The following is a 27704-nucleotide window of genomic DNA, read 5'->3' on the forward strand; positions in this document are numbered from 1 at the left end:
TGGAGAAGATCAATGCAAATAAAAGTGAAGCGATGCCAATGAATAATGCGAATTTCAAAGTTTAAGAAAGAATCACCATTTAAATGGCAAACACAGGCAATCCAATACCTAGGTATTCGACTAGATAATAATCTAGGCCATCTATACAAATTAAATTATCAGCCATTAATGAAGAAATTACAAGATGACTTAGAACATTGGAACGATTTACCACTAACACTGATAGGAAGGGTAAATTGCATTAAAATGAATATCTTCCCAAGGATACAATACCTATTTCAATCGTTTCCAATTCCCTTAACAGAGAAATTCTTCAATGAGCTGAAGAAAATAATAAGGAAATTCTTATGGAAAGGGGGAAACTGAGGATAGCGCTAGATAAATTAACAGAATGCTACAAACAAGGGGGCTTACAGCTACCAAACTTTAAGAATTATTATAGAGCAGCACAATTAAGATATCTATCAGATTTTTATCAAACGAGGGAAAAATCAGATTGGACCAGATTAGAGCTAGATAAAATAGGGGAGAAGGTACCAGAACATATACTTTATAAGTGGGATGAAAAGCTGGTGCAACATAGAAGTTCACCAGTACTGCACCATCTGCTCAACATTTGGAAGAAGATTCACGTAGAAAGGAAAAAAAAGAAATTACCAACTACCAAAATTATTATTGACACAAAATCAACTAATCCCTTTCACAATAGATAACCTTTTTCTTTAGAGAATGGGAGAGAAAAGGGATCAAAAGAATAGAAAATTGTTTTTTGAGGTACCATGAGGTAACTCATGGTACAATGTTTGCATACCACCAACTGAAAAGCTTCTTGAAGGACAAATTGGGAAGCAGGCTGAGGTTACCAGAAGGAAGCAGCTTTGAATATGTGATTAGACACAATGATAATTAAAAAATTTATAACAAACATGTACATCAAGCTGCAAGAGAAAGAGAGCGATGAAATAAGCTGTAAACCCAAACAAAAGTGCAAACAAGATCAAAACATAAAGATAAAAAATGAAAAATGGGAAAAGCTATGCTCCGGAACTATGAGAAATACAATAAACACGAGTTTACGCTTGATACAATATAATTGGTTACCACACCCCAAAAGTTAAATAAATGGGACCCAACAGTATCAGATAGATGTTTTTGCTGTAAGAAGGAAACGGGAACAACAGTACATGCAATTTGGGCATGTGAGAAAGTGGAAAAGTTTTGCTAAGATCTAAATCAGGTATTAAATAAAATCACAAAAAGTAACATACCAAAAAATCCAGAGATCTTTCTTCTAAGTAATATAAGAAGTAAAGAACTAGGGCTCAATTTGGATAAAGCACAAAAAAGATTTATTATGATAGCCTTAGCTGTAGCAAAAAAATGTATAATGCCAACCTGGAAATCAGAAGAGAACCTGAGAGTACAGCAATGGTACATAGAAATGAATAAATGTATTCCATTGGAAAAAATAACATATAATTTAAGAAATAACGTCACAGTATTCGAACAAATTTGGGAATCGTACATGGAACACAACAGAGAGGGCCTACCGCGGACCTCCACCCCCTAAAATGACAGAATGTGAAGAAGACGAAATGAACTGACCCAGTGTGCAAAGGTAGATGACACAATTTTCTTGTTTATTTTCATTGTGTGATGACATTGTTTAATGGGTTTATTGTATATGTTGAACGTTTAGTGGGTAGGGAGGGGGGTGGGAAGGAGGGTGGGAAGGGAGGGGGAAAAAGGGGAGAAAATTTCACTGTGTATATTCAAGAGGGAAATGTTTGTGTGTATTTTGGTTAACATGGTTCATAGTGTGAAAAATAAAAATTTAAAAAAAAAATTGCCTAATTTGTACAGCTCTTTAGCACTGTAATCTTGCATCCTCTCTGCAATCTATACTTTCTATTATTTTAAATGATTGCATTCTTCTGAATGAAGAAATGTCATTGTGACACCCTATTCTGAAACTGACCCCCTTGTTCTAAACTTCTCAGCAGCGGGAAAGTCTTCCTGCTTCCAGCCTACCCATGAGAATGTTGTTAATTTCAGTGAAATCTTATTCTTCTAAACGCAAGAGAATACAGGCTTCATTTCCTCAATCTCTCCTCATGTGGCAAACGTAGAACCAGGATACGAAATCCTCTTTGCATGTCCACCATCCTTATTTTTATGGAAAGCTCAAATTGGAACACAATATTCCATTTGTCATCTTGTAATTAATGCCCATGGATATTTACCTTCCTGATCAATTGTTGTTCCTGTATGTTGACTTGATAGGGTGGGCATGTAGATAATTTTTTAGGTGGTGGTATTTTTTTCTGTTATTTATACAGGTTTCTGCATGTTCCTGATGTTTGGACTTGTTTATATTACGAACGATTCCCTCTTTGAGTGATCATAGGAAGATTTACAAGATTCAGTGGGGATGTCATTTTTTTTCCAGGAGACTTCATGCATGTCCTTGAATCTTTTCCTCTATCTCCCGGTAACCCTTTCCCATGACAGAGCTTGGCACAATGTCTGATTTGGGAGTCAGATTTCAGATTTTATTGTCAGAATACATACATGACATTACATACAACCCTGGGATTCCTTTTCTCCTGCGAGCATGGCAGAATTACCATTAATTGGTAGAGCAAAAAAAAACTGTACACAGTGAAAAACATGTAAACAAAAAAAATGGTAAACGTATAACAAATGTAAACAAATTGTGCAATGCAGAGAGAACAAAAAGAAAAATAATAAAGTGCAGAAGTAAGAGTCCAAAAAAAAATTCCATCTTCCATTTTTCCAGCTGGTTTCAGCTTTGAAAACCTTCCTCACCTACAATGCTCCCATCCATGTAAATATCAAATTTTCTTTAACAAAGCTAACATACCAGCCTCTCTGAGTCTGGCAACTTATTCCATATGCCCATCACGTTCTGAGTGAAGAACTGCCCCTCACATCCTTTCTAAATCCCACTCCTCCCATATAGTTATGCCCTCTTGCCTTGGATTCTTCTACTCTAGGAAACAGACTGTCACTATTCATATTATTTATTTCCCCCTAGGTTTTATGGATCTCAAAAAGATCCTTTGTCAAACTCTTATATCCCTCCAGACTCTCATAACAACTAAACTTAACTAATCCTGGCAATAACCTCATAAACCTCTCTTCAGTACCCTTTCCAACTTTACAATAGTCTTCCTTTTGGCAGATGACTAGAGCTGCACATAATATTCTAAATGTGGCCTCGCCAATGGTTTTTATAATTTCTACATGATGTTCCAACACTTATATTCAATGCTCTGACTGACGAAGGCAAGCGCCCCAAATGCACTTTTTTCTATTCTGTCTACCTGTGCTGCAATTTTTTGAGCTGTGTACCCTGCACCCTTATATCTCTCTGCTCCACAACATTCTTTACATCATTGCCGTTAACAGAGAAAGTCCTGCCCTAGTTTGATTCACTCAAATACAGCACTTCACACTTCTTCAAGTTGAGCTATATTCCTTAGCTCAGTTCGCCATCTGATCTAGATACCATTGCAAACATAGGTATCCTTCTTTACTGTCCACCATAGCACGTTTTTGTCTTACTCACCTTGCCACAAACATCCATGTCCAAATCATTTACAGAAATTACAAAAAGCAAGGGTCTTTGTGTGGTGATATGTAATTACACCAATAGGTCACCAGGGGTCATCATGGTGACCTTGTCTATAAAGCAGTCCAGAGCTACAGTCTAGCCTTCCAGGTTCGTCTTGCAGAGAGACAAGACCTCTTAGTGTATATATTAGTTTATTAAAGGTGTCTTATACTCGCACTGCTGGTGTGGTTATTGTCAGTACACTTAGTACCAAACCTTACGTGTCTTCACGGATCACGATCCTCCAGCCTGAAAAAAAAAGCAGCCCTGATTTCTATCAGTGAATCAATGATTTTTACTCAGATGGCTTGCTGGCCTTCTGTCCTTTGTGTCTGAATCTTCCATACCAACCTACAATATGAGACCATATCAAACACTTTATTAAAATCCACTTAAATAACATCAACTGCCTTGACCAAGACACAATTTCTCACACACAAATCAATGCCAGCTCTCCTTAATTATCCTCTGGCCTTCCAAATGTTGATAGATTCTAATCAGGACTTTCCCAACCACTGACATTAAACTAACAAGCCTGCAGTTACCCATATTATCCTTGCAACTGTTTTTAAATAACTGCACATTTGTCATCTTCTAGTCCTCCAGAACTTCTCCTATCCTCAGTGAGAAACTAAAAATGTCTCTCAAGAACAATTACCTTTATGACTTCCCACGATGCACCTCACATCAAGTCAAGGCACCTTTATTTGTTGTTCATACCATGCATTGCACAGTAAAGATGAGATAGCATTTTTTTCCAGGACCATGGAGCAGATCTACATGAACATAAGTTAAAATAGAAGTTAAAATATTAAGACATATACAATAAAAGTCCACAGTCCACTATCCACATATGTTCTGGGAATTCAGGAGCCTGATGGCTTGGTGGAAAAAAACTGTTGCTCAATCTGGACGCAAGGGCCCAAGTGCTATGGTACCTCCTACCGGATGCCAGAAGGGAGAAAAGTTTACTTGAGGGGTGTGTGGAGTCATTCACAACGTTTATTCCCTTTGTTGTAGATGTATTTCATGGTAGGAAGAGAGCCCCCCAATGAACTTTTCTGCTGACTTCACTATCCTCTGCAGGGTCTTACAGTCTGAGCTGGTACAGCTTCCAAACGAGGCAGTGATGCAGTTGCACAGAAGGCTCTCAATACATCCTCTGTAGAATGTATTGCGGATGGAGGGTGTGCGATGAATTTTCCTCAGGCTTGGCAGAGAGCAGAGGCGCTGCTGGGCTTTCTTTGCTATAGAGCTGCCAGCTGAGGAGGTGAACTTAGGCTCAGTTTTAACATTTATGAAGAATTTGGACAGGTACATGGACGGGAGAGGTATAGAAGGCTATGGACTGGAGTGCAAGTCAGCAGACTGGGCAAAAAAAAATGGTTCAGCACAGACCAGAAGAGTCAAAAAAGCCTGTTTCTGTGCTGTAGTGTTCCATGGTTCTATCGGACTTGTCAGCCACAAACGAGCCTGCAGCTGACGTGGACTTTTACCCCCTCCATAAATCTTCGTCCGCGAAGCCAAGCCAAAGAGGATCTAAAAGGTAATCATTTAATAGAAGTAAAATTAATTTAACTTTATCAAATTCATAACTTATTGAGGGAAAATGGTTGTTGATTGTACAAAACCAATATCTAATAGGTTGTTTGTTTTCCAGTATCTTCAACATGGCATCCTGTCTGACAACCTAGACCTCAAAACAAACAACATTAAACGCAGCCACTTTTAAACAACCCCACTCACCCTATATAAAGGCCTTTAAAAAGTAGCAAAACTGAAACCATATTTGAAATTGTTATCATCTGGTGAGATCAAGAGAATTCATACATTGTTCATACAATTGAACCATTGTATTGGCTTTTGATAATATGATTCCTAACTTTCAAGTTGAATAGTATTCTTTGGCTTGGCTTCGCGGACGAAGATTTATGGAGGGGGTAAAAGTCCACGTCAGCTGCAGGCTCGATTTGGCTGACAAGTCCGATGCGGGACAGGCAGACACGGTTGCAGCGGTTGCAGGGGAAAATTGGTTGGTTGGGGTTGGGTGTTGGGTTTTTCCTCCTTTGTCTTTTGTCAGTGAGGTGGGCTCTGCGGTCTTCTTCAAAGGAGGTTGCTGCCCGCCGAACTGTGAGGCGCCAAGATGCACGGTTGGAGGCGATATCAGCCCACTGGCGGTGGTCAATGTGGCAGGCACCAAGAGATTTCTTTAGGCAGTCCTTGTACCTCTTCTTTGGTGCACCTCTGTCACGGTGGCCAGTGGAGAGCTCGCCATATAACACGATCTTGGGAAGGCGATGGTCCTCCATATAAAAAAAATACTGACATTTATTAAATGCACAGAAAGAAAAGTGTGAGGTGATGCATTTTGGAAGGATAAACCAGAAAGCTGAGTACAGGGTTAATGGTCAGTTACTTAAGAGTGTGGAACAACAGAAGGACTTTGGGGTTCAAATCCATACATCCCTCAAAGTTGATAACATATTTAAAGAAGGCCAATGGTATGCTGGGCTTCATTAAGATGGAGATTGAGTTCAGGAGTAGAGAGGTCATGTTGCAACTTTACAAATCTCTGGTAAGACCACACTAAGGGTATTGTGTTCATTTCTGGTCACCTTATTATAGGAAGGATGTGGAAGCTATGAAGAAGGTCCAGAGGAGATTTACCAGGATGTTACCTGGATTGAAAATAAGTCTATGAGGTCAGGTTAGCAGAGCTGGGACATTTTTCTTTGGAGTGTAGAAGGATGAGAGGAGACTTAATAGACGTCTACAAAATTATGAGAGGCAGTACCTGTTTCCCAAGACAGGAATAGCAAACACCAGAGGACATGTATACAAAGTTAAGTGAGGGAAGTTTAGGGGAGATATCAAGGGTAAGCTTTTTTTTTACAGAGTTGTGGGTACCTGGAATGACTAATGGTGGTGGAGGCTGAAACATTAGGGGCATATAAGAGTCTTTCAAACAGGATGGAAGAAAAATAGAGGGTTACAGGGAAGGGAGGGTTTAGTACTTGTTTTTAAGGGATATATGGATCAGCACAACACTGAAGGATATGTACTGTGTTGTACTATGTTCTATAGCTTGGAATGTGTTTGTGATGAAGTTGATTAGTTGCAGTAAACAATTACATTAAATTTTCATGGGTCGGTTGTAAATTCTACAGGAAAATTGAGCGTGATGCAACAAATGCTCTTTTCTCCATTGTTGATGGGCTTCCTCACTGTTTTGTATATTGCAACACACAATAAAATACACAAACACCTCAAACTGAAAGTTCACTGAGAATTATTAAATTTGTCTGGTTCAAGAACAACTGTAACTGTAGTAAATATTTGTTAATTTACACTGCTTCCGAACACAGAAATACAAGATTATTTTGGACTACTCACTTGATCACTGTTAAAGAAAATGCTGTCAGGAAAAAAAAGCTCTAAAAATGGTTTCTGTCAGAATTTTAAATTAAAGTGGAGGACAGGGCTGACAAAAATGGTAGAGATGTTGAATTGACACTGGTTGTCTGTAACCTCTGGGATCTCAGCAAGTAGAAGATTAGGATAAACTGACAGCAATGCTATTAAGAAGGCAGTAAGCTTGATAGATGGTTTAGGTGACTTTTCTCATCCAATTATTTGTTGAATAATTACCCTTTACATTTCTGCAGTATTTTCTTTTTTTTTAATTCATTCCATTCCATTTTTTTCTTTAAATTGAGAAGCACACACTAAAAGTATTTCGGTGCATTTTGATCTAACAGGTTTTACAGTACATGGACAAATCAGCTCAAAAATATGACAAAATTAAAATGTGAGAACTTAATTAGACCTTAATTATTAAGTGTATTGTTAAAACATTTTTAGCAAATTCAGTGCTTGCATTATTAGGGAAATTAGTATGATAATACAATCGCCAATCAGTTTAGTTACTAAACTCAATCAGAGAAATAAATATTGAGTATAGAGGTAGGAATTAAAAAGATGAATTTGCAGATCAATTTCCACAAAATAATATATTTTTCCATCACTCCTCTAAAGCTTTGGATGATGTTCACAGTTTATTAAACACTTCTCCACCAATATTCGTTCTGCTTTGCCTGCCCTATTCTCCATCACTCTCTCTTTCCCCGTGAGGCTGGCCATGTATTGGTCAATGTAAACAATGTAAAAATCTCCCCTTAACATTAGAGCACAGGACAGGCCCTTCATCCCATGATTTCTGTGCTGAATATGACACTAAATTACACTATATGTTTTCTGCCTACATATGATCAATATCCTTTTAATACCTTCATAAGCACATGTCTAACTGATGACCACTTCATCCTTCCACCACCACCTCTGGCCACATGTTCCAGGTACCCAGCACTCTCTATCTTAAAAATCTGCCCCACATATCTCCTTTAAACTTTCTCCCTTCCATTTTAAACATCTATGCCTCTCATAATCTTACACAGTTCTATCAGATCTTCCCTCAGCCTCTGGTGCTCCAGAGAAAACAATCCACTTTTGACCAGCTTCTTGTCGCTCATGCCCTCTAATGCAGGCAGCATCCAGATAAATATCTTCTGTATCCTTTTCAAAGCCTCCACATCTTTCCTCTAATATGGAAACCAGAATTGCATACAGCTCCCCCCTAAAGGGCCCAAATTAATTTCTATTATTTTTTAGCAACACCTTATTTGAACAATTGAAGTCCTTCATCTTCAAGTTAAAGTTCACAAAAATATAACATAAAATAAAGAATACTGTCCACTAATATTACAGCTGCAGGAGCTACAGAGTGCTCAATCATTTTGGGGACAAAGACACTTTTTTCCCCTTTATTTGCTCCTGTGCTCCACCGTTTTAAATTTGTAATCAAACAATTCACATGCGATTCAAGGGCACATTCCAGATTTTATACAAGGTTATTTGTATACATCTTGGTTTGACCCTGTTTATTAACTGTAATAAATTGATTGAATACTCCTCCTGCCCCTGCAGAGCAATATTTTCCTTCAAGAGAATCACTCACCCTTCTTCTCTTCCTTACCTTTCCTGAGCACTTGTTTCTAGGAATATTCAGTACCCACTCTACTCCTTTTTGAAGAGCTTGGTCTCCATTATTGACATAACATCATCCTGAGTCTTCATAAGCACTGGCTCCTCTGCCACCCTTGTTTAATCCCCTTTGCCCAATGACCCAAAGTGCTGAAGACTTATCTTACATCATCTGGCATTCTCTCTTACTTAGAGCCACACCACTTCTCCCAATCCATTTACATGGGCCCACTCCCCACAGACAGCGGAGGCCTGGAGCCCTGGCGCCCCTGCATTGTCCTCGCCCTTCCTCTTGAAGATCCAGCACAACTCCCATTATCCGAAATTGGATTCTCCCAGATCTTCATTTATCCGAATTTTTTTCGGAGCCCAACTGACCTCGGGGTCCCCCGGCGGCGGCGGGACAGGCGGACCTCGGCGGCGGCGGCGGGACAGGCGGACCTCGGGCCCCCCGGCGGCGGCGGCGGCGGGACAGGCGGACCTCGGGCCCCCCGGCGGCGGCGGCGGCGGGACAGGCGGACCTCGGGCCCCCCGGCGGCGGCGGCGGCGGGACAGGCGGACCTCGGGCCCCCCACCCCCGACGGCAGTGGCGGGGCCCCGGTGGGGAGGTGTCGGCGGTGACCAGCATCTTTGGTGAGAGTTGAACTTTTTTTTAATGCTTTAACAGCCTCGCCTTGTTGTTTGTTTGTTGTTGGCCGGTTCTCGGAGAAGCCCGTTTATCCGAGATGGGCCCCGAAATCCCCCAGCGCGGCCCCCAAATCCCCCAAAAGTTACTGCATCAGTAATTACAACTGTTCCCAGACAAATTAGAGCATGTTGCTGTGGCAATGTTGTGTAGTTTGCATTACACTCTAGGGATGAATTTTCAGGGCCATCAAACTTGAAAGTGACTATTGCAAACTTCATTGAGTTCTCATAAAGTGACCTGCATTCAAAATGGATCTTTTATTCCATTAAAAGGACATTGAGCACATGCGACCAATAAAATACCATGGGTTTCTGCCAGGAAACAACACAATTTTAAGAGCACATTTACCACATCTTACATCAATGAAAGTTATGTGTGACAAAGCCATAATTGCTCTTTTTTTTAATTATCAAAGGCACTTTGCATATCTAAGTAACATAAGAAATTGCTTCCCTGTGTTCTAAATAGTATGATCTGTTTTTGAGAAGGTAGCCAGGGTTTAAATAATAAAGAAGATGACTCACAAGTCCCGGAAATATATTCAGAGTGGTGGAAAATAAACAGCCCATTATCAAAATTTTATTTTGTTTTTGGGAGAGATAGCTGATTTTTGTGAATTCCTCGGTTGCAATCTTCCAGATTACAATTGATCAAGGGATACCCGGCTTGTTAGAAGTTTTTGGTTAATTTGTGAAGTAAAATATGTCAACAATAATGCTCTTTACATGCATCTTTGATATTTGCACACAGGATTATTTGCACGTAGCAACCTCATTACAGGACTATTTGTTGAGCTGAGCATTGGGTTGTGGTTCACCACATGGAAGTTGTCATAGAGCAGAGGGCACTTGAAAATAAGTTTGATAAGCCAGGGCTTTTTAACTGCCCTTTCCGTATCTTAAAAAAAAAAGTGACTGAAGAAAGAAAATCAGGCGAACGTTTTGGAAATTCATCTGTTTCATTCAGTTTTGGATAAAGTCTCCGAAAGGAAGAAAGCAAAACAAATAACATCTTGCCAGTTCCGATGAAAATAAGTTGACCTGGTGCATTGACTTTCTTTCACTTCAGCTGCAGCTCGACGTGTTTAGTGTTGTTGTCATCTTCTGCTTTTTTTGATGTAAAATCAAAATAATTTTGACAGTTTCTAATTTCTAGGTTGCAATCGATGTCCATTCCCTCTGCACCTTCACCTTGAACAGGGACGAGCTAGTTCCCCTCCACCACTACTTTTCTTCACTTGGCTGAACTCTTCCTTACGTAGAACAACTTCTCCTTCAACTCCAGTCACTCTCCAAATTAAAGGTTGAGAACATACATTGGTTCAAGTTCTGACTGGCTAAATGAAGCAGTCCTTGTTCCAGACCTACTCAAATCTCACCTCTTTTCCTAGTTCATTGGATTCCTATAGCCCAACCGATTACAAACATTTTGCTGCCTTTGTGCCAATTTCTGTCCTGCTCTCAGTTTCCATTCCTTCTCTGTCTCCAACTCAGGATAATTCATTCCCTCACCTTCTCTAATGCACCAAATACCAATAGGATACCAAGGCTTTGCCAATCCACACCCACAATTCATACAGTGTCAGCCAGGGGTGGCCAAATTACAGCCCCATGCCAACTGCGGTCCATTGTCCATTATTGTGGCCCAGGGTTAATTTTTAAAATAAGATGGAATATGGCCTATTAGAACATAAGGAAGAAGGGCTCAGGCCCGAAATGTCAGCAATTTGTCTCCTTTGTCTTTGTCTTTTATAGATGCTGAAATAGCCACTGCTGACTCCATGAGAACTAGTTTGTGTTCCCCTGGATTTCTCCTCCTGAAGTTCACAATCAGTTCCTTAGTTTTGGTAATGTTGAGTGGTAGGTTATTGTTGTAACATCACTCAACTAGCTGATCTATCTCCATCCTGTATGTTTCCTCATTGCCATCTGTGATTCTGCCGACAATCGTGGTGTCGTCAGCAAATTTGTGGATGGCATTTGAATTGAGGCTAGCCACAGTCATGGGGGTAGAGGGAGTTGAGCAATGGGCCAAGCATATATCATTGAGGTTCCCCTGTTTTGATTGTCAGTGAGGAGGAGACGGTGTCCTGATCTGTACTGACTGCGGTCTTCCGACGTGGAAGTCCTGGATGATAGAGGCAGCTTTCTTTAGATTTTGGTGCTAGCTGACCAGTGCTGATGGGATGATGGCGTTGAAAGCTAGGCTGCAATCAATGAAAAGCAGCCTGATGTATGTATTTCTGTTGTCTAGGTGATCCAGGGCTGAGTGGAGAACCAGAAGATTGCATCAAGTTGGTATATTAAAAAAAGAAAAAAAAACAGATCTGCTGTTTACAGGATCTGTGATTACAGGATTATGCTTTGTTCCTAAATTTTCAGTCAGCAAAATGCACAAGCAGTTGTAACCTGTGGATATAAGTTCCTGGAAATTGTATTTCATCTATTTTTGTTGCAGTAGTTATTTTGCCAACACAAGATCATCCTCAATATGTTGCAGAATTGGCTAAAATAATATTTGGAACAGCATTACAACGGTGTGCTCCCTTATAGGAGCCCTGCAGGGATATTGGCATAATTGCTGGAAGACTAAAGGATAGCTATTGCTGTGCCTTTAATTACAAAAGGCTGTAAGGATAAGACAGGGAACTACAGGCCAGTAAATGTAATGCCAGTTAAGGGTAAGTTACTGGAGATCTCTTTGCATTTGGAAAGCAAGGACAGATTAGAGATAGTCATTAGGGATTTGAGAGTAGGAAATTTGTGTCTTGTGAATTTGATTGAGTTTTTTTTGAAGAGGTTACCAAGAAGATCAATGAGGACAGCACAGAATGTCATCTACATGGGCATAGGCAAGGCCTTTGACAAGGCTCCATATGGTAGACAATCCAGAAGGCAAAGTCGCATGGGACCCATGGTGAGTTGTGCCAATTGGATACAGAATTAGCCTGATGATGTGAGATAGAGGGTACTAGTGTAAGGCTGGTACTTAGATTAGAGGCTTGTGACTAGTAGTGGATGACAAAATGGTTAGCATGGTTGAGAAGTTTGTAGATGATCGAAATAGGTGGCCTAGTGGTCAGTGAAGAAGGTTTTATAAGATTGAAACACAATCTAAATGAACTGGGAAAGTGAACCATGGAATGACCAACGGAATTTAATTTGGACAAGAGTGAGGTGTTACATTTTGGTATCTTAAACCAGGTCAGGGCTTGCTCTATTAATAGTAAGGCCACGGAAAACGTTATAGAACTAAGAGTCCTGTTTGGGGGGGGGGGGATGGGGGGTGTCAGGGAGTACAAGTACATAGTTTCTTGAAAGAGGCAAAGAGGTAGACGTGGGAATGAAGAAGGTTTTTGGCATTCATTGCTCAGAATGTTGAGTACTGGATCAGGATGTGATGTTTTGACTATTCAAGATGCTGGATGAGACTGCACTCAGAGCATGGTGCACAATTTTGATCACCCAGCTATAAGAAAGGTAGCATTAAACTGGAAAGGACGTGATAAAGATTTGCAAGTATGTTGCCAGGATCTGTTGGATTGAATTATAAAGAGAGGCTGAGACCTTTTTCCCTGGGAACCTTACAGAGGTTTAAAACATCACGAGGGGAACAGTCTTCTACCCCAGAGTAAAATCTCACCAATACATATGGTAGGTTGTTGAATATTCTAACAAACATCCACAGGTGCACTGCAGAAAGTAGACTGACTGGTTGTGTCACAGCCTGGTTTGACCATTTGAGTGCTCAGGAATACAGAAAGCTGTAGAAAGTAACAAACATCCATATCTGGAGAACATAGTGGTGCAGAGCTAATGGTGCAGAGCTGACGTGGGCAAGACAGTGAGCCTGGGAAAACATTGAAATGTTGGGGTTGAGTGCACAAGAAGATGCTTTATAAATAGAAAGGCATCAAGATGCCATCTCTCAGGACATGGAGAAAGAAAACTGAGATTTAGAACTGGGGAGAGATCATACTTTAATGTTGACAAAGCTGGACCAAGACCCAAAAACCTTGCAGCCAGTGAACAAGGTTATGGACAGGTCATTTGTTAGGACTGAGCAGGGAAGGGATTCATGTTAGCAGGTGGTAGCCTGTGGACCAAGTGTATCTCGGATTCCTTTCACACCTGTGGCTCTGCCGTAAAGCTGGGAAATTTCCTTGTGGTAGACAGTGGCGGATGGAACCAGTTGCAATATGCATGGACCTGCTGTGGCCATGCAAAATTGAACTCAATGACCAAGTAAAGGTTCTAGGCCATTTGGAAAGCAGTGCCTTAAAGATTTTAAGTTCGTCTGGCACCTAATGGTATCTTTAAAATTAGAGTCGTGGATGAACATGCAGAGGGGATGAACATGCTGTTCTCCACTGGCAGCTACCTTCTAAAGGGCAGAAACCTGCCCTTAATATCATATAATAAACTCACATTAATTGTTAAGTTTTAACTGCAAAAATTGGTCAGGGCTATTTCTTACCAACTCAAAGAGTTTGACCACAAAAATAGTTATCAGTGCACAAATTAACACCTGCCCCATCTTTATAGAGTACTAGCCAGTTTAATTTTCATGTGAGGCAAGTTGCTTTACTTCTGCCATACACCAATGTTTCAAGTTGTCAATATTTAACCCACTTCAAATATGTTCATGTCTTTTGGAAACATGGGGAACTTTTGATTAATGGTAAGTAAGGCTTGCCGAAGAAAGCTGGAATTTGCAGTGGACATAAATAAAAATTAGAACAAAGTTCTATTTGTAATGACTACATCTTAAAATGATTCATCAAGTATGATTTATGAAATTAGTACTCAACCAATTGACTACAAAATAAAATCCACCTATATTTAAGCAGAACATCAAATGTCTGTGCTGAAGGTCTATTTTGAAGTGACTATACCACGAAACAAGAATCTTGCTCACATAAATTGCTATGTTACTTTTTTTTAAACTTTCCAGCTTTCACACACAGTAAACATTCAGATCTTCATCCTAAACCTTTGAGATATAACATTGAACAATTGTTCTTCCTCCATTATATTTCTATTTCAGAAGTAGAATGGGGATTGGTGCGATGTGCAGCTAACAACATGACTGTAATTTCCTCTATATTCTATCCATTCCCCATTCACAATTCTACCCTTGCAGGGAGATTGACTCCAAATGATAGGGAATATCATTTGTAGAGTTTTTGGAAGCTTGTTGGAAGCTAGTATTTAGCAGAACAGAAAATGAGCAGTTTGGTAGAGAGTTCATTAAACCATCCTGTAAATAGATTATCATGTGTACCTCTAGGATGGCAACACATGACAAAGTGAATCAAATGCAAAAAAAAACCCAGAAAGGAAAATGGGTGCAGCAGGCATTTATTTCAAGTAAGGAGTGCACTGCAAAACGATCTCTAATTACAATATTTTACTTCTCCTAGAATTTATTATTTTTTCTTACTTAGGCACTGACCATTCCTTTGGGAGAGCTTTCTTCCACAGCTTCCAGTCTTATCATCCTCCAACCTTTTAACAATCTCCTCTCCAAAATATACAAGCAGACCATCTCTGCAGACCCACTGTTTAATCCTAATTTTGTCTCATAAAACTTGTTTCTTTCTACTTTGACTCCATTCTTTCTCTCCTTGCCCAGTCTTTTCCACCTTAGACTCCTAGTTTCCGAATGGACTACACCTTCATCCTACACCAGGGTGGTTTAACAACTCTTAACTTCTTCCTTAAACAGTGGCCCAACCATTTCTTCTTCACTACCACCTCTTTTGTCTGGTGTCGTCAACTTTGATGCCACTGATCTCTAATGCTCAGTGATCCCAATTTTTCCTGTTCTTTAAGTATTAGACCTGTCTTCTCTTCTACCAACCCAGTGGTTCTCAACCTTTTTCTTTCCACTCACATACCACCTTAAGTAATTGCTATGCCATCGGTGCTCTGTGATTAGTAAGGGATTGCTTAAGGTGGTATGTGGGTGGGAAGGGAAATTTGAGAATCACTCAATTGTTACTGAAATATTTTGCTTGGGAAAAATTGTCATTGGCCCATTTCCTTTGGAGTTCTGAAACTGTGCACATAACGAATCAATAAGGTACGATTAAAACAGTGGTTTTCAAACTTTTTCCTTCCACCCACATACAACCTTAAGCAATCCCTTACTAATCACAGAGCACCAATGGCCTAGGGAATCCTTAAAGTGGTAATAGAGTGGAGAGAAAAAGGTTGAGAACCTCTGCACTAACTTTTCAAGATTCTGAAGTATAGTGCCTTCTGCGCCAGTCAGGTACAAGGTTACATGTCCACTTGCACTTGTAATTCACCTGCATTCCTTACAATTTAGTGCACTGCATCCTTTGATCATGGAGTGGTCTCTTCATCACTGGGCAATCCAAATGCAGAATGGGTGACTACTCTGCAAAAGTACCTCCATTTAGAGCAACTTCCAGTCACTTTCCTTCTCCATCTTACTCCTATTTTAATATCTCTCCTCATTTCTTATTCTGTCCTGTTAAACTTTGATTGACTATTGGGCAGGTTGAGTAGGTGTTTTTTTTGTGTGGTGTTGGCAGATGTCAGTTCTTTCATCTTAGGCTCCCCCTTTGTACCCTTCTGCAAGATTTACAGGACCTGGTTTCCTAATTACTTTTTGTTAAAATTCAGCATTGACCCTAAATAAGAATTTGTTTGATTTATTGGTATGTGTTTCCTGTTTCCTGGAGCCCATAATCCTTTCATTCTATTGCACCAAATATAATTGTTGTAAGAATATATTGGTCTTCAACAATCAGATTCAGAATTTATTGTCATGAAAATGCCATGAAATTTGTTGTTTAGCAGCAGCGTCACGGTGCAAACATTTATAGAAACCGCATTAATAATTAAAAAATAAAAAAAACAAGTTCATGGATTATTCAGAAATCTGATGGCAGAGGGGAAGAAGCTGTCCTTGTGCCACTGAATGCTCGTCTTTAGGTTCCTGTACCTTTTTCTCAATTGTTGCAGAGTGAAGAGGGCATGACCTAGGTGCTGGTGGTCTTTAAGGATAGAGTCTGCTTTCTTAAGACACTGGCTCTTGTAGATGTCCTCGATGGAGTGAAGACTGGTGCCTGTGATGCTGTCGTCCAAGTTAACAACTCTCTGGAGTTTTTTTTTTCTTGTCCTGAGAGTTGGCACCTCCTTACCAGACATTGATACAATCCGCCAGAATGCTGATTTTTGAGTCTTCGGTGACAAACTGAAGACCCTCAAACTCCTCACAAGCATCAAATATATTGTTAAGGCAAAGGTTGACAAAACTCACCTCAGTAATGCTTCTGCTCCTTTAACTTGTGAACTTGGTTGCTCCAAATGGAACAGTTGGTTCACCTGCACCCCTGTCAATAGTTGTAGGGGTTGAATATGAGGAGAGGGTCAAATGTTGGTATTTGAGTTCTCCTGCTCCGCTGTCAGACCCACTACCCGAGTCCCACAGTGGAACACTGATGTCTTGAAGAAAGTGACAACTTAAGTAGTATATTGGGTCCCTCACATTTCTATCAGTTGTCCCTGTGGAAAATGCCAAGCTTTATTTTTGTTTTAAAAGCATATTTTACTTTATCTTAATATTTTGAATTGTGTTCCACAACTTAAAGCCAGTTTTAATTTTATTTTAAAAAGGTTTTAATTATTTATGTTTATTATGAAGAGTTTAAAAAATATCATTGTTTATGGAAAACCTTTCAAAGGCTTTCGGCACAAAGGACATCCGGGCATTCTCCAGCATGTTGTGCCACCTGCTGTCACTGGAGAATGGCCTGGTTCATTGGGACTCTCCTATATGTGGGGTCATCTTAACCAGCAGATTAATGTGGCAGGTAGACATCCTGGGGAGAGAGTCTGAACTATTCAGGATGAACTAGCCCATAGTTCCTTCTCATTATAGTTCATGAAGCACAGAAAAGTTAATGGGCAAGGATGGTCACAATTTGAGAAAGAAATCATTCCATGGGTAAATTCTAACAAAATGTGCAGTTACATTTGAATTAGTACAATGGCATTTATGGCTATTTGTAATTTCACTCACCTTGACCCTTTATCAAACAACTTACAGTTTGTTGAACACTGATGGACTCTTTTAACAATTTCATTTAGTGGGAATAGAGTGGAAGGATTTCGAACTCACAGTTGAAACAGGAGAATCTTACTAATAAATCAAGCAAATTCTTGCAAGGGCCAATTATTGTGCCCAATGGCAGCACCACATGTTCTGAATTAAGTAAAGCAACGAGTTAAATGCAACAAGGAATTCATTCCAGCCACAGGCAATTACATTGTTTCCCTGAGCTGACAGTCAATGAAATTGCTGTGAGCATTGGACTCAAATTAGTGTTGGAAACTCCAATTAAATCCATTTAACCCAGGCACTCTGGACACCATTTCACCCTTTCTATCCACTTGTTTCTAGAATACCATTGTTGCTGTATCTTATTGAAGACACCCATTGATTGCCACTACTAATATGACAGCTTTTTAAACACTAATTTTTACTGGTTTGTTTGTCTTGGAAAGTAGATCAATGCTGCTTTTATTTAAGGCATATCTCTTTGATTTCTATGCATTTTATACGTGCCATGCTCTATTTTTCTCTTTTAGTTTCTTGCTACCATTCCATCATATGAATGAGTGTTAAATAAATGCACCAGAACCAAGTGCTTGGAGAGTTCACACAGGGATTAATGTGGTGGCAAATTGAAAAAGGCAGACCACTGTCTGACCAGACAGCTGTGTGCTGTCTCTAATACACTCGTCAATACTTTTCGATCTGCTTCATGCCAAGTAATTTCACTGTTGACACATTCAGGCCAATAGATCAGCACAATGTCAGGAAATCATATTGGAAGAAGCCTTGTAAATTATTTCATTATTAGACTTCATAATATAGTAATAGTTTTGAGTATCATATTGGTTAAATTTCTGTTTCGATGAGATATCTGACAATGGAGATGTTTTATGCACAGGAGAAGAATTGGATGTATTAAGTGCAGTTAGAATGTGAGGAGGAACTAATTGTATAAGTTTTTATCTTCGTGCTTCATGTTCTTTCTCTGCAGTCACAAATTTCAGTTAATAGCCCAGTAGTTCAGTTTAAGACTACTTGTACCATTGCAAAACTGAGTTCCTTCTTACTTTAGTGCTCGTTGTCACCATATATATGCCCCAGATTTTTACAGTTTAAAATATTAAAATATTCTTTGAAGGTTTCAAATTACAATCTTAGTACATATGAACAAGCAAATGTGTAAGTAACATTATTTAAACTGTAGTTTTTTGGATTAATCTTGTGTAAATTTGCTTGATGCCAATGCCCTGGTTTAATTTTAACTCTGCCATCGTCACACCCTGCCATCCTTGAGGTCTGCTTCCAATCTTAACCTAAAACAATCATAGGAAAGCCATTAGGAATTCCTGACTGGCCAGCTGAGAATTTAATGGTTGTAGTGCCAACCTGAATAAGTCATTACATAATAGATCAAATTCAATTTCAGATTTATTATCAGAATACATACATGACATCACATACAACCCTGAGATACTTTTTCCTGCAAATAAACTGTACACAAGGTACACATGTAAACAAATGAAGAACTATAATAGATGATGAGATGTAAACAAACTGACTGTGCAATACGGAGAGAATAAAAATATTAATAAAGTGCAAAAGTAAGAGTCCTTAAATAAGTCCCTGATTGAGTTTGTCGTTGAGGAGTCTGATGGTGGAGAGGTAGCAGCTGCTCTTGAACCTGCTGGTGCGAGTCTTGTGGCACCTACACCTCTTCCCTGATGGCAGCAGCGAGAACAGAGGTTGTGCTGCGTGCTGAGGATCCCTGATGATTGCTGCTGCCCTCTGACAGCAGTGTACCCTGTAGATGTTCTCAGTGGTGTGGAAGGTTTAGCCTGTGATGTCCTGGGATGTGTCCATTACCTTTTGCAGGGTTTTATGATCAGGGATATTGGTGTCCCCATGCCAGACTTTGATGCAGCTGGTCAGCACACCTTTCACCACACATCTGTAGAAATTTGTCAGGGTTTCTGATATCATTCCAAAGACCCCGCAATTTCCTAAGGAAGTAGAGGAAATAAAAACATTAGCAGGTCAGGCAATGTCTGTGGAAAGAGAAGCTTATAATATTAACCATTTCTCTTTTCAAAGATGCAGCCTGACCTCGAGTTTTCCCAGCAGTTCCTGTTTTTGTTACATAAGCATTATTATATAAAAGTAAATGTAGCTCTCCCGACTAGATAGTTTTCTTCACTTTTTCCTGATGTAATGCTCTCCCAACCCCAGTCTCTCAGCAGCTCCCAATTGCCTTGGAAATTTTGTAGCATCCTCCAGCATCCCTGTTGAATTCCAGCAGTTGGCGAGCTCACACCTCAGGAAGGCAATGGTCAGGACAGTGGACCTGAAGTAATAAGGTTCAGGAGCTTCATGCCACAGTGATTTTTAAGGCTTTCAGCCTTGTTTGTTCTCCACCTGCACTTCTTCCACTGTATTTTCGGGCTTACATTTCTGGATTAGGAACTCACAGTTTTCTCCAGAAAATCAATGAAAGTGTTGCTATCTTGGTGTCCATGAGCTTGTTTACAGCTGGGTAACTAACAACACCATTCTTCCTGAAAGTTAGTGGCTCCACGTTGATAACAGAGGACTGAAATGGGGTGAGTAATAGAAATCTGCAGCACTTAAATTTTGGGTGTTTTTATCCCTTAATGTTCAAAGATGACATTTACAGAAGTCTCTGCATGGAGTACACCAGGCTCTGTATTGGTAAAGGTGTCTGGGCATGCACAGTTAACATCTTCCAGTCACAACTAGAGCAGGCAGACCTCAAAGCTGATCAGTGTGTGTTGCACACCATACAGCAGCCTTAATTGCACACAGCTAACTGGCATGAAGCACCTCCCACCAGTAATATATAAATGGGTCATGAACTCCTTGTCACGTTTCTTCTGACTACTGCTGAAATTCGAAATATTTTAATATACTTGCCTCAGTTTCAGTAATATTACAAGGACTGATCTGGCTGATTCTGATCTCCTTTATTAGTGACTTAAAGCCAATTTACAAAAAAAAAATTTCAATCTCAAATTATGAATTAAATGGTCACACACACACACACACACACACACGTGTCAGTATCTTTGCCTTTTTTTTGCTCTTCACCACTGCCCAAGTGGATTTAATTTCAGAGTAAGGGACTAAGGTTGCACTGTGGTGAGGGGAGAGCATAAAATTAGTGCACCATCTCAGTCAGAATCAACTGAAGGACGAGAGAGGAAGTGGGTGAAAGGAGGACGAACAGGTGTTCTTAAACCTCATCTTCAATCACTTCACCCCTGGCCGCTGCAACACACCTCCTGTCTGGTCCTGCATTCTGTGCTCCATGTTTCACTTTCTTGCTGTCTTCTAAAAGGTGCCACCTAAGAAGGAGATGCTTTATGTAATGGATTAGTTGCAACAGCGTTCCTTTAAATGAAGTTGCCAGCCCCGATTAAATATGTATTTATTTGAGTTTATCTTGTTCTTATATCCTTATAGTTTTTATTTTGTTAATATATAAAGGCTCCACTTGACTGACCATCCATGTCCAAAGTAGCTTTGTTTAGGCAGTGTGCCTGGCGGAGAACTCATTCCAGCTGCAGCCCTGAGCCAGATGAGGAATCTTGCTGGAAATTATAAGATAAGCCATAATCTATATACAGATTCTAAATGCATAAAGCTGATGTTATGATGGCAAATGGAGCAGGAGAACAAGGAATATTTTCTTTTTCTCTCACAGTGATAACGAACACATGTTGTGCTTTTAACAATGTCCCAATGCACCTCTCAAACTGAAATCCATTATATTTGCAAGGATTAACAAAATGCATTTGTTCCAAATTTAACACCAGCTTCACAAAACTATAAGATGTAATGCTTTCATACAATGTGGAACAATGCAACACCCCAGCTACAAATATTTCCACCTCTTGTTTTTTTTTCTGGTTGGTTTAATCTTCCAATAGTAAAAATTAACAGAAGTAACCTTGACATATCAAAATGTACCGGAGGTGTAAGTTAATGGGGTGTAAATTGGGCAGCATGGACTCGTGGGCCAAAATGGCCTGTTTCTGTGCTGTATAAATTTATTTGTAGACTTACATCATATCCTCACATGAGTGCAACATCACCACAAGTGTTCTCCGTTCACAAGAAGCCTATTAAAAATGACTTATTAGTTTCTAACCCATGACAATGTTCTCAATAGTGTGGTCTATTTATGTCCTCCCCACCTAACATTTTCAGCTCCTAAGTGATTAAAAATTTAATATTATTTAAAAATTTGGAACAATGGCATTTTGTTATATTTTTGCAAATTTAATAGATTTCAGTTTGAGAAAATAACAGATGTCAGGGTGGATAGAGGTGCATTGGAACATTGTTAACAGCACGACATGTGTTCATTATCACCGTTACAGAGAAAGAAAATATCCATTGTTCTCCAGGTCCATTTGCCATCATAACATCAGCTTTACCGGCGCCCAAGATTAATAGGCTTATTAAGCTGAGCAAATTCTGTTTCACATGAGTTTAATGCAATTCCCAGTTGAAATGGGATGTCATTATGAAAAACTGTAATCTAATACATTTTGAAAACTGAGTTCATTTAAAAAAAATGTACACACTCACTTAGGAGCTGAAAATGTTATGTGGAGAGGACATAAATAGACCACACTGTTGAGAACATTGTCATGGGTTAGGAACTAATAAGTCATTTTTAATAGGCTTCCTGTGAAGGGAGAAGACTTGTGGTGATGTTGCACTCATGCGAGCGTATGATGTAAGTCTGCAAATAATTTATATGTCTCTTCCTGTAGGCTGTGCACCAGGAGTGCTATTGACTTTCTGATGCCTTGTCCAAAACAACTATTATTCACATGTGGCTCCAAAGTGAGTTCTAGCTTCTGACTGCACTAACATCATTGCAACATCCCACCCTTTCTCCTTATAACATTTGCATGCTCTCATTTTAGATGGACATCACAGAATAATGAGTAAATATGGTAATCCTTTTGCCTTTCCTACTGGTGTGTTTCAGGATCATTTGTTTTGCCTCCCTTTGAAATGGGATCTTTTGAGTTGATGTGAGAGAGCAGGCACATGGTGTTTCCATTTCCTGCTTCATCCAATAGATTGCAGCTCTCACAGAGGACAGCCCTTTCGATCTTTCATTGGAGTGGTGACTGACGCTTTGATGCTCACATCTCTCAAGTAGTCTTTGATTCAGAAGCCAGGGCTTCTGAATCAAACTGGGCTATGGCCAGTATAAGGAAGTAGGTGAACTATGATTGGTGAGTTTTAGGTATGGTTATAATAATTTATTAAAATCTATATTATTAAATCAAACTCAAACAATCTTGGGGCCAATTGGAACAACAAATTTGACAATACACAGACTCCAATAGTTAATGAATCTAATAGAGGCTACCAGCAACTAGCTAACATGTCTATCCATGGCCTCATGTACTATCCCACTCAGATGACCCCCAAATTTGAGGAACAACACTCTCCAGCCAGATGGTATTAACATTGACTTTACTGCCTTCCTCTAAATCTGCTTGCCTTTTCTTTCCCCTCCCCCTTTCTGCCTTTCCAAGTCTTCCACCCACCCAGCCATCCTTCCTCCCCCTCATCGCTGCTGTCCCCTCTCTCCTTTCTCCATCCATCATCTCCTGCCTTTGTCACCCCCACTCTTTTGTTCGGACGTCTGCTGACATTTTCTCGTACTTCGATGAAGGGCTCAAACCCGAAACGTTGGTTATGGTTCTTTACTACATAAAGGACACTGACCTGCTGAGATTCTCCAGCATTTTGTGTTTTTACTACCAGCAAATAGCTGATCTTCTTCTTGGCCTGGTTATGGATTTGGAAGTTTTAAGGGAGAAATTAATGTTGTGTTTGACGATAGTCAATTTTGTTACCTTTTCAATCCTTAAATTGAAGAAACCTAATTATAGTAGGGGAATTCAAAAGATGAGATTTCAGATTAAGATTCAGATTTCTGATTTATTGTCAGAGTACATACATGACATCACGTACAACCCTGAGATTCTTTTTTCTGCAGATGAGGCAGAATTACCACTTATTGGTAGTGCAAAAATAAACTGTACTCAATGTACACATGTAAACAAATAAAGAAATGAAAACAAATTGACTGTGCAATACAGAGAGGAAAAAAAAAATAAAGTGCACAGGTAAGAGTCCTTAAATGAGTCCCTGATTAAGTTTGTTGTTGAGGAGTCTGATGGTGGAGGGGTAGCAGCTGTTCCTGATCATCATGGTGGTATGAATCTTGTGGCAGCTAGACCTCTTTCCTGATGGTAGCAGCTATAACCGAGCATGTGCTTGCTGCTGTTCTCCGATGGCAGCATTTCCTCTCAATGTTCTCAATGGTGGGGAGTGTTTTACCTATGATGTCCTTGGGTGTGCCCACTACTTTTTGCAGGGCTTTACACTCAAGGTTACTGCTGCCCCCATTACCATACCACAACGCAGCTGGTCAGCACACTTTTCACCACACATCTGTAGAAATTTTCCAGTGTTTCTGGTGTCATACCAACCATCCGGAAACTCCTGAGGAAGTAGAGGCACTAACGTGCTTTCATTACGGTACCATTAGTCTGCTGGATCCAGGAAAAGTCCTCTGAGGTAATGACTCACAAGAACTTCAATTTGCTCATCCTCTCCACCTCTGATCCCCCAATGATCACTGGAATATACACCTGTGGTTTTTCCTTCTTGAAATCAACAATCAGCTCCTTGGTGTTGGTGACATTGAGTGCGAAGATATCTGCAAATGCTGGAAATCTGGTCAGGCCTCATCTGTGAAAGAAGAAGTAGAGATAATGTTTCAGGTCAATGACCCTTTATCAGAACAGGATAACTTTATTCCCTTAAAATTAAAATTTTTATGATGTAGACATACAGCACAGTAACAAGCCATTGCAGCCCTTGAGTCTGTGTTGCCCAATTTGCACCCCATTAACCTACACCCCCCGGTACATTTTTAACAATGGGAGGAAACCAGAGCCCCTGGAGAAACCCAAATTTAGTTATACATTTTTCTCTGCCAGTGCCAATTGGCTGTGACTCGGGTAGTAATCTGGAGTCTATTATTTCTGTTCCTTCTAATTTAGACTCTGCTTCAGCTCCCTCAAGGGAAGTCATATCGTAATCCTATGTGGATGACAACAATTGGATCATCCCTCTGCCACCATCCAGTCCCTTTGCTGGAACTAAGCAGAGCTTTCAGCTCTCATGCTTCTTCTGGCCAATGACAAATTTCCAAAGACACCAAGTCTCCAAAAACATTCACTGTGAGAGCTTGCAAGATTTAATATTATCTTTCATGGTTAGATTCGGTGATCAGGATCATCCTGTTTGGGAAGAGCCAACATGAGAATTCCCAGTTAAAAAAAGGCAAAAAAAAAGACAAACCAGCTTTGCCCAAGGACTGAAAATAACAAAATCCTTTGGCTTTTCCAAAATGATTCAAGGACTATTATAAAATTTATTTAAAAAAATAAGAATTTTAAGAATGGGGACATTTGAAAGGCTCCTGGATAGGCACATGGGTGTATATAAAATGGAGAATTATGGGTGTGAGGTAGGGAAGGATTAGATTATTGTGCAGTAGGTTTACATAGGTAGAACATTAGAATATAATTTCTAGTGCAGGGTAAAATGCCCTGAAAACATCTCTTGCGTTGAGTGAGGAACACAGCAGTCTACTGACCACAGCTAAATTACTGACAGCAAATTTGGGAATTCTTTATTTTCACCTGTTTGTATGAGAACTCAAACTTGCTTACGTAGGCTAACGCCAGTAGTTTTGTTGACCTCACGAGAGTTATTAAAAATGAACACTTCTCTCAAATGTGAGGAAATAGTTCAAAATTGTCATTATTTCTATAAATGTTATGAATTACCAGTCACCAAAAAAACCTGACATCAAGCAAATCCCAAATTTGCCATGAAGCAGCTTGCTTGCATTTGCCATTACAGTACAGCTTTAACAAATCCCTTCTAGTAAACTGTCTTCAGTGGGAAATTAACTACCTCCTGAGCCCCTAGGCTGAGCTTTAGTAAGGCCCCCCCGACCTTGCCATTTGACCCACAGCCCCCACCCTTTGTCGAATAGAATAAAGTGAAATTGTTCCATCAAAATGACTTTTGTAACCCCTTGGACATTTTGGCATCTGCAGTTTGGTGACAGCTCTCGCATTTGGTGACGGTCAAGGCATATAATTTATTAGAATTTTCATTGAATATAATAAATATTAAGCCATGATTAAAATTGTTTCTTGGCACTAACAGTTTGGCTACAACAATTTATTCACTTACTATACTTATTATGAAGTGAGGAGCAGTGCTTCGGGTTTTCATGTGGGACCTTGAACTTGGAACTGCGGCTGTCGCTCTGTCACATCAAGCTGACCGACACAGCACTACAGGTGCTGGAAGGTTACCAGCGAAGACTGAGTCAATGGGGCTGGGGACGGGGGGATCTGGGTGGAGGGGGCTGGGGGCAGGTGGAAGCAATTGGGTGGCAGAGGGGGAATGGGAGCGGAGGGTGATCAGGGTTCAGTGACCGGTCACCAGCCCCGGGACAACCTGCCTCCGCTACCCTGAAAAGGCTTGGCGACAGGTCCCTCCCACTGTCTTCCAAAGCTTACTCACCGCCAAGCACTGGCAAGCATCCAGTGTCCATTGTGCCGAGTCTGTCCACTTGACTTGATAGAGCAACAGCTGCTGTCCTGAGTGCAGGGTCACTTATATCATAAGTGAATAAATTGTCATAGCCTAACTGTTAGTGCCAAAATATCCAATGCCAAACTTCATTAAAATCAAAAACTATACTTACAGAAGCTGTCTGCTAACCCTGAATAATTTGAAAGGTCTGTTATTTACAAAAAGGTAAATAAAATCAGTTCTAAAATCACAGTATCGGTACAAAATAACACAGGAGGAGGGAGTCCACAGGTGGATGCTGCGAGACTTGCTGAGTTCATCCATTTCCATATTTTTACTTTGCAAAAATAGAGCTGTCCCCCTCCCCCTCAGGGTGCCCAGCATGCAGGTGTGAGGGAGCATGATTGACAGTTTTCATGGCCAAATCCGATAGGGAGAATGGGAGATGTGGTGGCGATTGGCCTGGAGGCAGGTCCAAGAGAGTGACAGGATTCCAGTCGAGCATTGGTGGAAGACGGGAAGCGGGGATGAGTGGGCGGGTGCTGTGTGTGACGATGCCATTATGGGAGATCACGTGGTTTATTTGCGTTTTGTGTATTTTTAAGGTGGGTGAGATGGAACAGTTTCTGCACCACTTTGCATTGTGGGTAAAAATGCTGACACCTCTCTTGTTGTGCCCCATGTTAAGAATTCTGTTCTGGCAGCACTACACCCCTGTGATGGTTGTGAAGGGCCCCCTTACCTTATGGGCCCCAAGGCTTCAGCCTACTCAGCCTCATGGTTAATCCACCACTGGCTGTCTTTCAATCCTGAGAGCCCAATGGATTGTTGGTATCGAGTAAACAACTCAAAATGCTCTCTGCTCTTCAGGGCTAACAGCAGCAAAAGTCAGGCATATTGTTTGCATGAACAACTATAGACAAAAGTCTCTTGTTTAAATTTACAGATTAAGGCAAATTGCTAAAGGCTACAGAAGTCAGAAGGTGGTACCATTCAGTTGCTCTGTTAATTGGAGCTCCATGTCCAACATATTCTCTTCTAAGAGAACATAATATTATAATTTATATTTAAAGTGAGAGCAGCTGTTCATTGCAGGGTGGGTGAATGACTCTCTGTCTAAAAGTAATGTCCATGTTGTTAGCAACCAGTGAATGTGTTTTTAATGTAGAAACCCACATCTGCATGGTTTGGTACTATTTATAAATCTCTGTCACAGAAAAAGCAAGAGTACTTTTCATATTTTTGTCACTCCCATCCTATGAAGTTTAAGCAAGCAACGGATGAAAGAGGAAAGCAAAAAATTAGGAAATAAACCAAATTACTTAATAGTAATCAAGCTTAATTAAAGCCATTAATTTGCAAGCATTGACTGCCACCATAATTTTATGCAAGACAAAGATATTTGAGATGTATATTGTATAAATTAAACAGTCTATTTTACATTTTAATAACACTGATGAAAAGGAAGTGAAGCTTGCTCTGCAACAGCCCATTAAGTTTTAATTGCACCCCTGCTGCATTGTTCTATTGGCCTTTTATATGTTAGAGATATGACTGGTACACAACAGTAAAATAAAT

General features: G+C 40.1%; 1 protein-coding gene and 1 long non-coding RNA gene across 2 annotated transcripts in view; one reads left to right on the forward strand and one right to left on the reverse strand.

Moving 5' to 3' along the window:
* LOC138744131 (uncharacterized) overlaps positions 1 to 9096 on the reverse strand; it is a 33884-nt gene extending 24788 nt beyond the window's left edge. The window contains exon 1 of the long non-coding RNA XR_011345303.1: positions 9056 to 9096. This is a non-coding gene — a long non-coding RNA (uncharacterized lncRNA). The remainder of the gene's footprint in view (positions 1 to 9055) is intronic.
* A 113-nt stretch (positions 9097 to 9209) lies between these two features.
* chst15 (carbohydrate (N-acetylgalactosamine 4-sulfate 6-O) sulfotransferase 15) overlaps positions 9210 to 27704 on the forward strand; it is a 274117-nt gene continuing 255622 nt past the window's right edge. The window contains exon 1 of the mRNA XM_069899744.1: positions 9210 to 9310. The gene's annotated coding sequence lies outside the window, so the exon portion shown is untranslated. The remainder of the gene's footprint in view (positions 9311 to 27704) is intronic.

This window comes from Narcine bancroftii, chromosome 10 (genome assembly GCF_036971445.1).
Source record: "Narcine bancroftii isolate sNarBan1 chromosome 10, sNarBan1.hap1, whole genome shotgun sequence".
NCBI classification, from domain to species: Eukaryota; Metazoa; Chordata; class Chondrichthyes; order Torpediniformes; family Narcinidae; genus Narcine; species Narcine bancroftii.